The sequence below is a fragment of the Marmota marmota genome, unplaced genomic scaffold (assembly GCF_001458135.2).
Source record: "Marmota marmota marmota unplaced genomic scaffold, marMar, whole genome shotgun sequence".
Lineage (NCBI taxonomy): Eukaryota > Metazoa > Chordata > Mammalia > Rodentia > Sciuridae > Marmota > Marmota marmota.
In genome coordinates this window covers 883271-892899 of record NW_026000185.1, presented here as the reverse complement: position 1 = coordinate 892899, position 9629 = coordinate 883271, and the positions used below count along the sequence as shown (strand labels likewise).

The following is a 9629-nucleotide window of genomic DNA, read 5'->3' as shown; positions in this document are numbered from 1 at the left end:
ACTCCCGTCCCCCCAGCTCTGGCAGGTCACCCGGTGCCTCAGGAGGTCTGAGCTCAGAGAGACAAAGGTAGCCGGGCATGGTGGCACATGCCCGCGGGAACCCCAGCCATCAGCAGCAGAGGCAGAAAGACTGCAGACTCAGGCAGCCCCAGCAATTGAGCAATACCCCTAGTGAGACTCTGCCCCAAATCAAAAAGGCTTGGGGGTGTGGCTGGTGGTGGAGTGCCCAGGGCTCAATCCCCAGGACCAAAATAAAAGCAAAAACCAAAGATAGAGCTAAAGGGAAGGAGGCCAGGCCAGTATCAGGACAGGTCTCAGGGCGTCCCCCACCCAGCTCCGGGCTCCCGCAGCCATCTGTGGTGGGGAGCGTCTGTTTTAATGACTGCTCCCCATGACCAGCACTTCCCAGCAGGCAGTAAACACCTGGGTCTGCAGGTCCCAGCAGAGGCTAATGGCCACGCGGGTTCCAACCCTTCCTCTGGAGGCCGCGCTCAGCTGGGTGACCCAGAGTCTTGTACCCACAGCTGGAGGGCACTCTGGGGCACCCTCTGGATACCAGCACCCGATGCTGGCTGCCTTAAGGGCTCAGACCCTGCCCAGAGGCCACACGATGGAGCACTGGGGGCCACCAGTCCAATAGCCTGAGGTCATCTGTGTCCCCTGACAGGGCCTGGGAGCCAGGACCGGGAAGCTCCTCTGGCCCAAGGCCACCTGAGGCAACTTGGTGTGTCCTTCCTGCCCTGTACCTGGGCCCTGGGCCCTCCCAGTTCCAGAGGAGCTTCTCTGGGTCAGGAGCAGCTTTGCCAACTCCACCCCTGTCACCACAACGCCACTTGGGCCTAGCGTCACTGAACCTTTCTGGAGATATTTGTCTTGTACCTTCCCCGTGTGGATTCCAGCCTCGGAGGAATGCCACTCGGGACCCCAGAGTGGTGTTGGAGGGCCTCAAGTCTCTGGGCCCAGCCTAGGGACAGCTGGCTTCTGTCCCCCAGGCATCCAGGGGTGGGGTGGCGATAGAGTCCCTGCCCAGATTCAGGGAGATAGCAGCTCAGAGTGCCCCGCCCCGCCCCTCCCAGCCCTCGAGGAGCCCAGAGGAAAGGGGATGGAAACTGCACGGCTTCCCATGGGCGGGGCCACTCGGTCTGTGGGGGTGGGGGTCAGGAATGCCTCAGCCCCCACGTGCACACAGCAGGCACTCAGGGAATCTTCTAAGAACTCCTGTGTCCACAGCTGGGCTGGGCAGGACCCCAGCCTGCTCCCCGGCCTTCCCCAGCGCAGCCTCGGGAGCCGGGCGCCTGGGTCGGCATGGCTGTGATTCCTCCAGGTTTGGAATGTCCCTGTTTACCATCAGTGTCAGCCGCACTCAAGGACGCCCAGTTCCCAGAGGTCTGCTGGGTCCGGTGGGGGCACGAGGCTGGGAGCTGGGAGCAGGCCACACACAGAGCCGCCGGCCTCCTTCAGTGCCTGCTGCACTGGGGACCCCAACCAGGCACGTTCTGGACAGTGGACTGGCCTGACCAGTGGGTACCAGCCAGCAGCTACCGCAGCTGCAGGGGCTGGCTCCCCGCTGCTGGCCTCACGCCCCGCCCTCCTCATCCTCCAAGGACCTGCCTCTCATTCTGGGCCTCTGGTCACAGGCTCTCCACCTGACAGGACCTCTCCCGCCTCCCTCAGTCTCCACCTGGACACACCCTGCTTTCCAGGGGACCTCAGCTCCATATCTAGGTGACTTGGCTTGATCTAAGTAAGCCCCACCATTTCTGCTGAGCGGCCTTTGGGAAAGTCACTCAGCCTCTCTGTTCTCTCATTAGTGGAGTGCTGGGGGCATTTCTCCTATTTGTGGCCACCCGCCAACTTGGAACATCTTTCCGTTTCTAGAGCTTTCCCCTCTTGGCCATGGGGTGACCTATGAATGTAGAGGTCAGCTCTGTATCCCAGCCCCCGCTGATCACGGATCAGACGTCGCCTGTGAGACTTCCGTGAGAAGGAGGCCATTCCCTCGAGCACCCTCTTGTCTTTTGGTGAACCTGGTGTAGAGACAGCTGATCTTTGGGGACACCAGTGTTGCACGTTTGCTAAACATCCCCCCACGGGGTGCTTGGTGGATGTCTCTAGCTGTTTGTCAAGCAAACGACGTTTTCTGTCTCCTTGCCCTGAATTCAGAGAGCTACCTAATGTTTTTTCAAGAAAATTCCTTTTCTGTTTAACCAGCCAGAGTGGATTCTGTTATTTGCAACTGAGACCCTTGATGAATTCATGAAGACAACAATAGTCTACTCGGGTCCTTGTGAGACCACGTCTCCCTGAGGCTCGCTGGGGCTCAGGACCAAGCCAGCTCTCTGAGTACCTCTCTGGGATCTGGGGTGTCCAGCCCTGGTGTGCAGACTGTGGTCCCAGAGCACACGGCCTCTCCCCTTCCTCTCCCTAAGAAGCCCAATGCCCCAGGGCACACGGGTCCTGGTCAGTCTGGGTCACACTCACCTTCCAGATAAAAACCCGGACATCTGACCCACTGGGGCCAAAGGCTTCCTCGGCCTGCGTCCGGGGTCTGATGGAGGAGGTGCTGCAGGAGGGGCCTTGGTGGCCGGGCTCCTGCCGCTGGGAGCAGTCCCTGTCCCTGTGGGGGGTTCTGATCCAGGAGGTCCCTGACAGTTGGTGACTCAGCCAGCCCTTTCATGTGGCTCCCATGTCCTCGGGCAGCAAGCTCAGCCATGGGGGGCCTCGTGGGGACAGGTCTTAGACCCCACTGCCTAGCAGCCCCAGAGCTAAGGCACTGTCCCTTCAGCCTCCTGGCTTCCTGTTCATGGGCAGGGCAGCGCGGGGCTCCAGGCATCCTGGGAGGGACCTGCTGGGCACCAGGAGCATTGGCACAAACCGTGTCCAGTGGCCTTGCCCTTGAGGTGCCTCTTTTCATTTGCTTGTTAGTCACAGGTCACATGGAAGAGGACCTTCTTTGCGGTACTCAGGTAGGTCCCCATACTGGATGGACAGTGTCACTAAGTGCCACTTGGATTGTGGTGACTTGTTACAGCAGCCCTAGTGACGAAGACAGTTCCCTTCTCGTTGCTATGGTTATGAGCAGCCAAGGGGGCTGGGGCGAGGGGGCACGGCTGGGGATACCTTTCTTTTTCTTTTCTTTTCTTTCTTTCTTTCTTTCTTTCTTTCTTTCTTTCTTTCTTTCTTTCTTTCTTTCTTTCTTTCTTTCTTTCTTTCTCTTTCTTTTTTTTTTCTGACTTGGGCTTAGGAAGCAAATGGAGCGAATCCCCTCCCCAGTTTGCAGTTGCAGGGGTGGAGGGGACAGTTGGGACATATTGCACTCGGATCTCAAGGGCAGTCTGGAAAGGGAGAAGGAGACGGTGTCTCCCAGAAAGAAAAGGCAAGCCACATACTTGATAGTTCCTAGTAGGAACATTAAAAAGATAAACAGGTGAAACTGATTTCAATACTGTTTTCTTTAACCCACCATATCCCAAAATATCACCATGGTAGCATGCAATCAGCACAAAACATGCCCATGAACTACTTCACATCCTTCTTTTCCGGAACCTATGCATTTAGAGCACATCTAAGTTACAATCAGCCACGTGCCTGGTGCTGGGTGGCCACGTGGGCCTGGTGGCCATGTGGGCCTGCTGAGGGGAGGGACTTCTCCCACTTTGGACAGCCCGCTCTTGCTCTCCTGTGATGGGCGGTTGAGCACCTCCCTGGGGTCTTGTATCTCAGGAAGTCGCCTAGGGCCTTCCTCTGAGGCCCAGCATTGGTCAGGACTCTGAGTATTGGAGCAGGTTCCGGGAGCTCTGGTCCTCGGTGAGCCTGGACCCAGGATGGCCCCTCTTTCCAGGCTCAGTAGGATTCCTCCTGACAGAGGCCGTGTGGGTCCGACCGTGAAGGGCGCGTCTCCTTGCTTGCTGTCCGGGTAGCTGCCGAGTCGCTGGCTGGGAAGCCCAGTGCTTATCTGCAAGCCTCTGTTCTCCATCACCAACCTGCCCTTTGGGGTGGGGTGGTGGAGGGCTGAGGTGGGCGGCCCAGCTGGGTTCCTGGGTGACACAAGGCTAATTCCCTCTAAAGCCCGTCCCACCCTGAGGTCTGTTTCGTCCAAACCTGTGCGACCAGCAGGGAAACAGGTTCTACTCAGGCAGGCCCCTTCCGCCGCCCTAGGGAGGGGCTCGGCAGTCCTCGGAGCTCCCCAGCCCAGAAACCCAGATATGGGAGCCACGGCGACACTGGAGACAGATGCCCCCGCTCAGCACTGGAGATGTCTGAATCCAGTGAGTCAGGACAGACCACGGGGCCAAGGACAAGAGTCAGCCTCCTTGGACGTGCGTGGTCCAGTGTTACCTGCGAGAGCAGCTCAGAGCCACTCTCAGTGAGTGACCAGGGATGAGGTGATGTTTCCCAAAGTGTGGACCCAGGATCACCAGGAGAGAAACCTGGGGGTGAGAGAAACTCGGTGGAACCCAGTTCCTGGGCCTCAGGGAAGACCCCGAATGGGAACCTCTGTGAAATGAGCCTAGGAAGCTGCATTTGTTTTGGGTTTTTTTTTGGGGGGGGCGGGGGGGTTGAACTCAGGGGCACTTGACCCCTGAGCCCCATCCCCAGCCCTATTTTGCATTTTATTTAGAGACAGGGTCTCACTGAGTTGCTTAGCACCTCGCCATTGCTGAGGCTGGCTTTGAACTCGCGATCCTCCTGCCTCAGCCTCCCGAGTTGCTGGAATTACAGGCCTGTGCCATGGCAAAATCATCTTTGGCATCTAATTCTTAATTTTCAAAAGTTTGTGAAGGAAGAGTGGAGGTGCCAGTTTGTACTCTCTCGTGTTTATGAAGCAATCGACCAGAATCTGACAATGAAACCATCTCCAAGCCATAGGTAGATTTCCTCTCTTCTACTCAGCAAAACGCTCCCTTTCCTTATCCAAGCCATTCATCCATGACCTTGGGCAAGTGACTTAGACCCTGGTTTCCTGTAAAATAGAGCAGAGAATAACTCCTATCACCTGGGCCTGCCGGGAAGGGGACGTGAACTAATTCTGTAGAGCACACACGGAGAGGAGCTCAGTAAACGTTATCCTGTTGTTGTTATTATTAGCCAAAGCAGCTGGAAGCAAGGGCATTCTGAGTCACAAGTGCCCTCCACGTAGCCCCCTTTGAGTGTCCCGTGGCCTCCTGCTGCACCCTGGGTCCTCCCGGACCCTCTGCAGGCTCAGCCGAAGGAGACCCTCTGCTTGGCACAGGCCGCCAGCCAGTGGGAGCCCCACGATGCCCACACGGTCCTTGCTTTGGTTGGTCAGGAAGTGGCCTTCCCCAGACTGCTCAGAACCATATTTGCAAAGCAATTGTTCAAGACTAGGAGTGGGAGGTGGAACAGTTCAGGGTCCCAATGAACAATACGGGAGAGGAGGCCCCCAGCTGCCCAGAGGAACGGGAAGACTGGGCTGCGCGTGAGATCATGAGTTCGAGGCCCTGCGGGGAACGGGGAACCCAGAGCAAGCTGGGTGACAGCTCAGCTCCTGGCTGTCCCACCCACCCGTACAGAGCTCCACCCCTCGTGTGACATCCGTCCCTGACTGCCCAGGCTCTCAGGTGAAGTCCGAGCTCCTCCTGCCGCTGCTGACGGCCCCTCCTCTCCCCAGCTTTGAACTGGACGCTGCCTGAAGCCCCCTTCACAAGACACACTCTGTCCTGCTGACCAGCTGGGACCTGCTGGAAAACCTCTTGCCCGACCCCCGTGACCTGCCGTCCTCCTTACAGCGCCTTCCCGGGAAGCCTCCTGAGCGTCCTCAGGGGCAGCCCCTGCCTAGGATGAGGAGGTGATTTCAGTTTACCTGGCCAGGGACTTGGCTGTGGACCTCGGCTGTGGACACCGCCGTAGGCCACAGGGGAGGCTGGGCCCCTGCTGCGTGCTGTTGGGTGAGCCGGGGCCCTAACCTTCGGGCTTCCCCACCTCTGGTGCCCTCCCGGCTTTTATTTCCAACAAAAATCATCATCAGTTGTCTGTTGAGGCTGCCCAGCCCCATGAGGGGTGCAGGGGACGGAAGCCTCTCCTCTCTGAGGGGTGTTATGAGCTGAGCTGTGTCCCCCTCATGTCCATATGTTGGAGCTCCAACCCCCAGAACCTCACAATATGAGTGCATTAGGCGCTGGGGTCTTAGAGAGTAAGTGGGTTAAAACAGGGCCGTCAGTGTGAGCTCTATGCAATGCGACGGGTGTCCTTATGAGCAGAGGACACTAGGGCCAGGCACACACAGAGGGACAACATGTGAAGACACAGGGAGAAGATGGCATCTACAGGCCGAGGAGGGAGGCCACAGAAGGAACCGGCCCTGCGGATACCTTGACCTTGACCTTGGACTTTCAGCCTCCACAACTAGGAAGCTGAATTTCTGATGCTCAAGCCACTCAGTCTGGGGTCCTTCATCCTTAGCGAATGATACAAGGAACTTGGAATTCCAAGATGGAAGAAACCCAAAACGTGTTGAACCTAGCCGCCATGGACAAGGGCACTGTCACCTCCGCCCCTGGGAAAGACAGGAAGGAAGGACCGCGGAGGGCGCCACGGTCAGGGGCTAGGAGGAGCTGGCGTGGCTGAGCTGAAAGGGCCTTGAGTTCAGAACTGGGAGGGCCCCTTGTGTCCTCCCTAGTCGGAAGAATGAGGAAACGGGGCCCAGAGAGGAGGAAGGACCTGCCCAGGTCTGATCATGGAGGAGGAAAGCTCCAGCCCCGCCCCGCCCCGCCCAGGCACGCCATCCTGCGGTTGTCAGGTTCAATGATCAACCACTTGGGGGGGCCTCGGGATCTGGCCTTGAGGAACCGCAGTTTTGAGGAGGAAGCCGTCTGGCCACTGGGGCGGGAAAAACAGCTGCTGTGACTTCACACCTGTATTTGCAGAGATTCTTCCTCTAAGCCCCCCGCCCCACCATGCTCAGGCAACCAAGAGCTTCCCTTGTGATGCCCTGGATCTGGGGTGGAGCAGAGAACAAAGGGGACCCTGGACACTATCTGGGGGCAGGAGAGACTGAGGTCCCCTAGGGGCTGACCCTTGAGCTGGTTTAGCCACAAGGACCCAGAAGGGAGGCAGGCCAGGTCCCATCCTCTCTCTGCAGTTCCCCCTGCATTAGACAACTTCCTGCTGCTATACTGAAGTACTCAAGGCTGGGTAATGTGGTAAAGAAGAGAAATGATAGCTCCCAGTTCCGGAGGTTAAGGGCATAGCACCTGCATCAGCAGGCTTTATCTCATACCTTTCCTCAGGTGCTGCTTTCGATCAGTATCTCTCGGGGAGAACAATGATCTCTGTGATTCGCTTGTACATGTCTTTGGCCCAGTTGGGGCTTGAGTGGCTTTTCCTTTTACCTGACTAATGGCGAAAGACCCCTTTGTAATTAAAAGTATTTACATCTGTCCCTTACAAAAATTGCACATGTTTTCTCCCTGATTTCCTGTGGTGTCGTTGGCTACACGGTTTTCTGTTTCTGTATAGTCAGTCTGCAAATATGTTCCTTTGGTGGCTTCTGAATTCGGTGGCTGCTAAGGAAAGTTGGGGCCATGCTCAGATTCGTGAAAAAAAATATTGTCTTGTGTTTTACCTCCCTACATTTAGCTTTGAACACTTATTTCTTTCCTTTAACAAGAATTTATTTCTTTGTGATATGAGAAGGGATCTGACTTAATATTCCTCCAGATGTGTAGCCGATGGTCTCGGTGCTTGAATGATTCATTCCCCTTCACTAACTTCAAATGCCATTTTGAAAATCGGGTTTAGGGCTGGGGATGTGGCTCAAGTGGTAGCGCGCTCGCCTGGCATGCGTGCGGCCCGGGTTCGATCCTCAGCACCACATACAAACAAAGATGTTGTATCCGCCGATAACTAAAAAATAAATATTAAAATTCTCTCTCTCTCTCTCTCCTCTCTCACTCTCTCTTTAAAAAAAAAAAAAATCAGCATATTTAAAAAAAAAAAAAAGAAAATCGGGTTTAAGCGCTGCTTTCTGTCGCCAGGGAAGTTGGCCACCAGCAGCTCCCGTTTGTATCAATTCACTCAACGAGCTCAGCAAAAAGAGGTGTCTTCTTCCCTAATAGTTCAGCCAAGTCCCAGGGCTGCCGTCACTGGACACCTTCAACCAATAGTGGCCAGCCAGGGAATGGAGTCTGCTGCCCCACTGGTCTCTCTATGGACGAGGGAAACCGTCCCTGGGGAGAGGAGGAGGAGGGCAAATCCTCAAAGGGAGATTGGGATGCTGTCCTTAGAAGGGAGAATGAGTCTCCCAACGGGTTCCTCTCAGCCCATCTCTGCCAACCGCTGGGAGTCCCAGGTCCCCTCTGCTCTAGCCTGTACCCCCTCCAAGATCAGCTAACATGGTGTCTTCCAGAAAACTCAGCCGAGAAAGCCGAGGAGTCCAGTCCTGTCCACTCCTGCCCCAGGCCCCTTGCCCAGGCTGCTTCTTCTTGCCAAAGCGGGCAGAAACCCGGGAGGGCAGGGAGAAGGAGGAGGCCGGCCGGGCACAGATGCCACTGCAAACAGAACGTGGCTGCTTCTTCCCCTCCGTGAGAGGGGAAGGCCACTCTGGCCTCCAGCCAAGGAGCCCTGGCCACCAGGGAACAGCCTGGGAATCCAGAGATTCTGCAGTGCAGGTCGGGCGGCCCTCAGAGGGCAGCACTTGGACAGAGGAGGGCTGTGCCCCTGCCCCTGTCACCTCACGCCACCAGTCGGGCAATGCCGGCCCCTCCCCGTCACTCTGGGCCTTGGGACCATGTAGGGAGGAGTCCCAGATGAGGTCACAGCCCCAGTCCTATCGTGGGCCCCTGGTCCCCATCAGCCACCAGGAAGGCCCTGGTAAGAGTGAATGAAAACGCCCTATGAAGAGGGAATAGGTCTCCCTGGGGAGCTGCGCTCTGTTGGGAAACGGAACCTCAGCCAAGCTCGGCTCCTCCGCTGGCTCCGCCCTGCGGGTTGTCACCCCGTGCCTTCTCAGGCTCCCTGTCCAAGGGGCTGAGGATGGTCCCCATCTCGAAAGTCGTTGGGAGGATTCCAGAAATAATAATAGCAGCAACGTCCCTGGGAAGTCCCCACGGGTGGGTGAGGTGGCCGCAGCGACATCTCCAGGGATAGGGGCAGGGACTCGAGACTCTGGACACGTGTCCCCTGCCAAAGAAGGGCTCCTGCAAACCACTGCGCAGGCCCGCTGCCCGCTGCCCGCTTTCTTTTGAAATTCTGGGGCCAGGACTTCGGGGTCTCTGCACCAGGCCCACCTGAGCCTGGAGCCAGGTTTGGAGGGGACAGAAGCCTCAGGGGGCCTGTCCCAGGGAACCCACGCAGGGACGCGTCTGGACCTGCCCGCCCTCCCCCACCCTCCCCCTAAGTCCCCACTTGGCGGGTGCTGCTGTTCGGGGTGGGGCGGGCACACTCAGCCCTCCTTACCTCGGGGAGCTGTTTGTCGGCACTGGCACAGTCCAGGGGTTCCGACTCACCCTGGCTCCCCCTCCCCACCGCCCTGTCCCAGAGGTCACCACCCAGAGGTGGGCACTCTCCCAGCTGCCCGGGGGAGAAGAAGCGATTGGCACGGGCCCTGCTGAGCGGCAGCCCCAGGGTGCCCAGCGCGGGTGATTCCCGGGGAAGCCAGCGTGGGCGGC

The 9629-nt window shown here is 57.5% G+C and overlaps 1 long non-coding RNA gene across 1 annotated transcript; it reads left to right on the top strand.

The window, feature by feature from the left end:
• The first annotated feature begins 4633 nt into the window (after positions 1 to 4633).
• Positions 4634 to 6837, top strand: LOC125612409. The gene is made up of 2 exons (XR_007342772.1): positions 4634 to 4869; positions 5633 to 6837. It is a non-coding gene; the product is annotated as an uncharacterized LOC125612409 (long non-coding RNA).
• The last annotated feature ends 2792 nt before the right edge of the window (positions 6838 to 9629 follow it).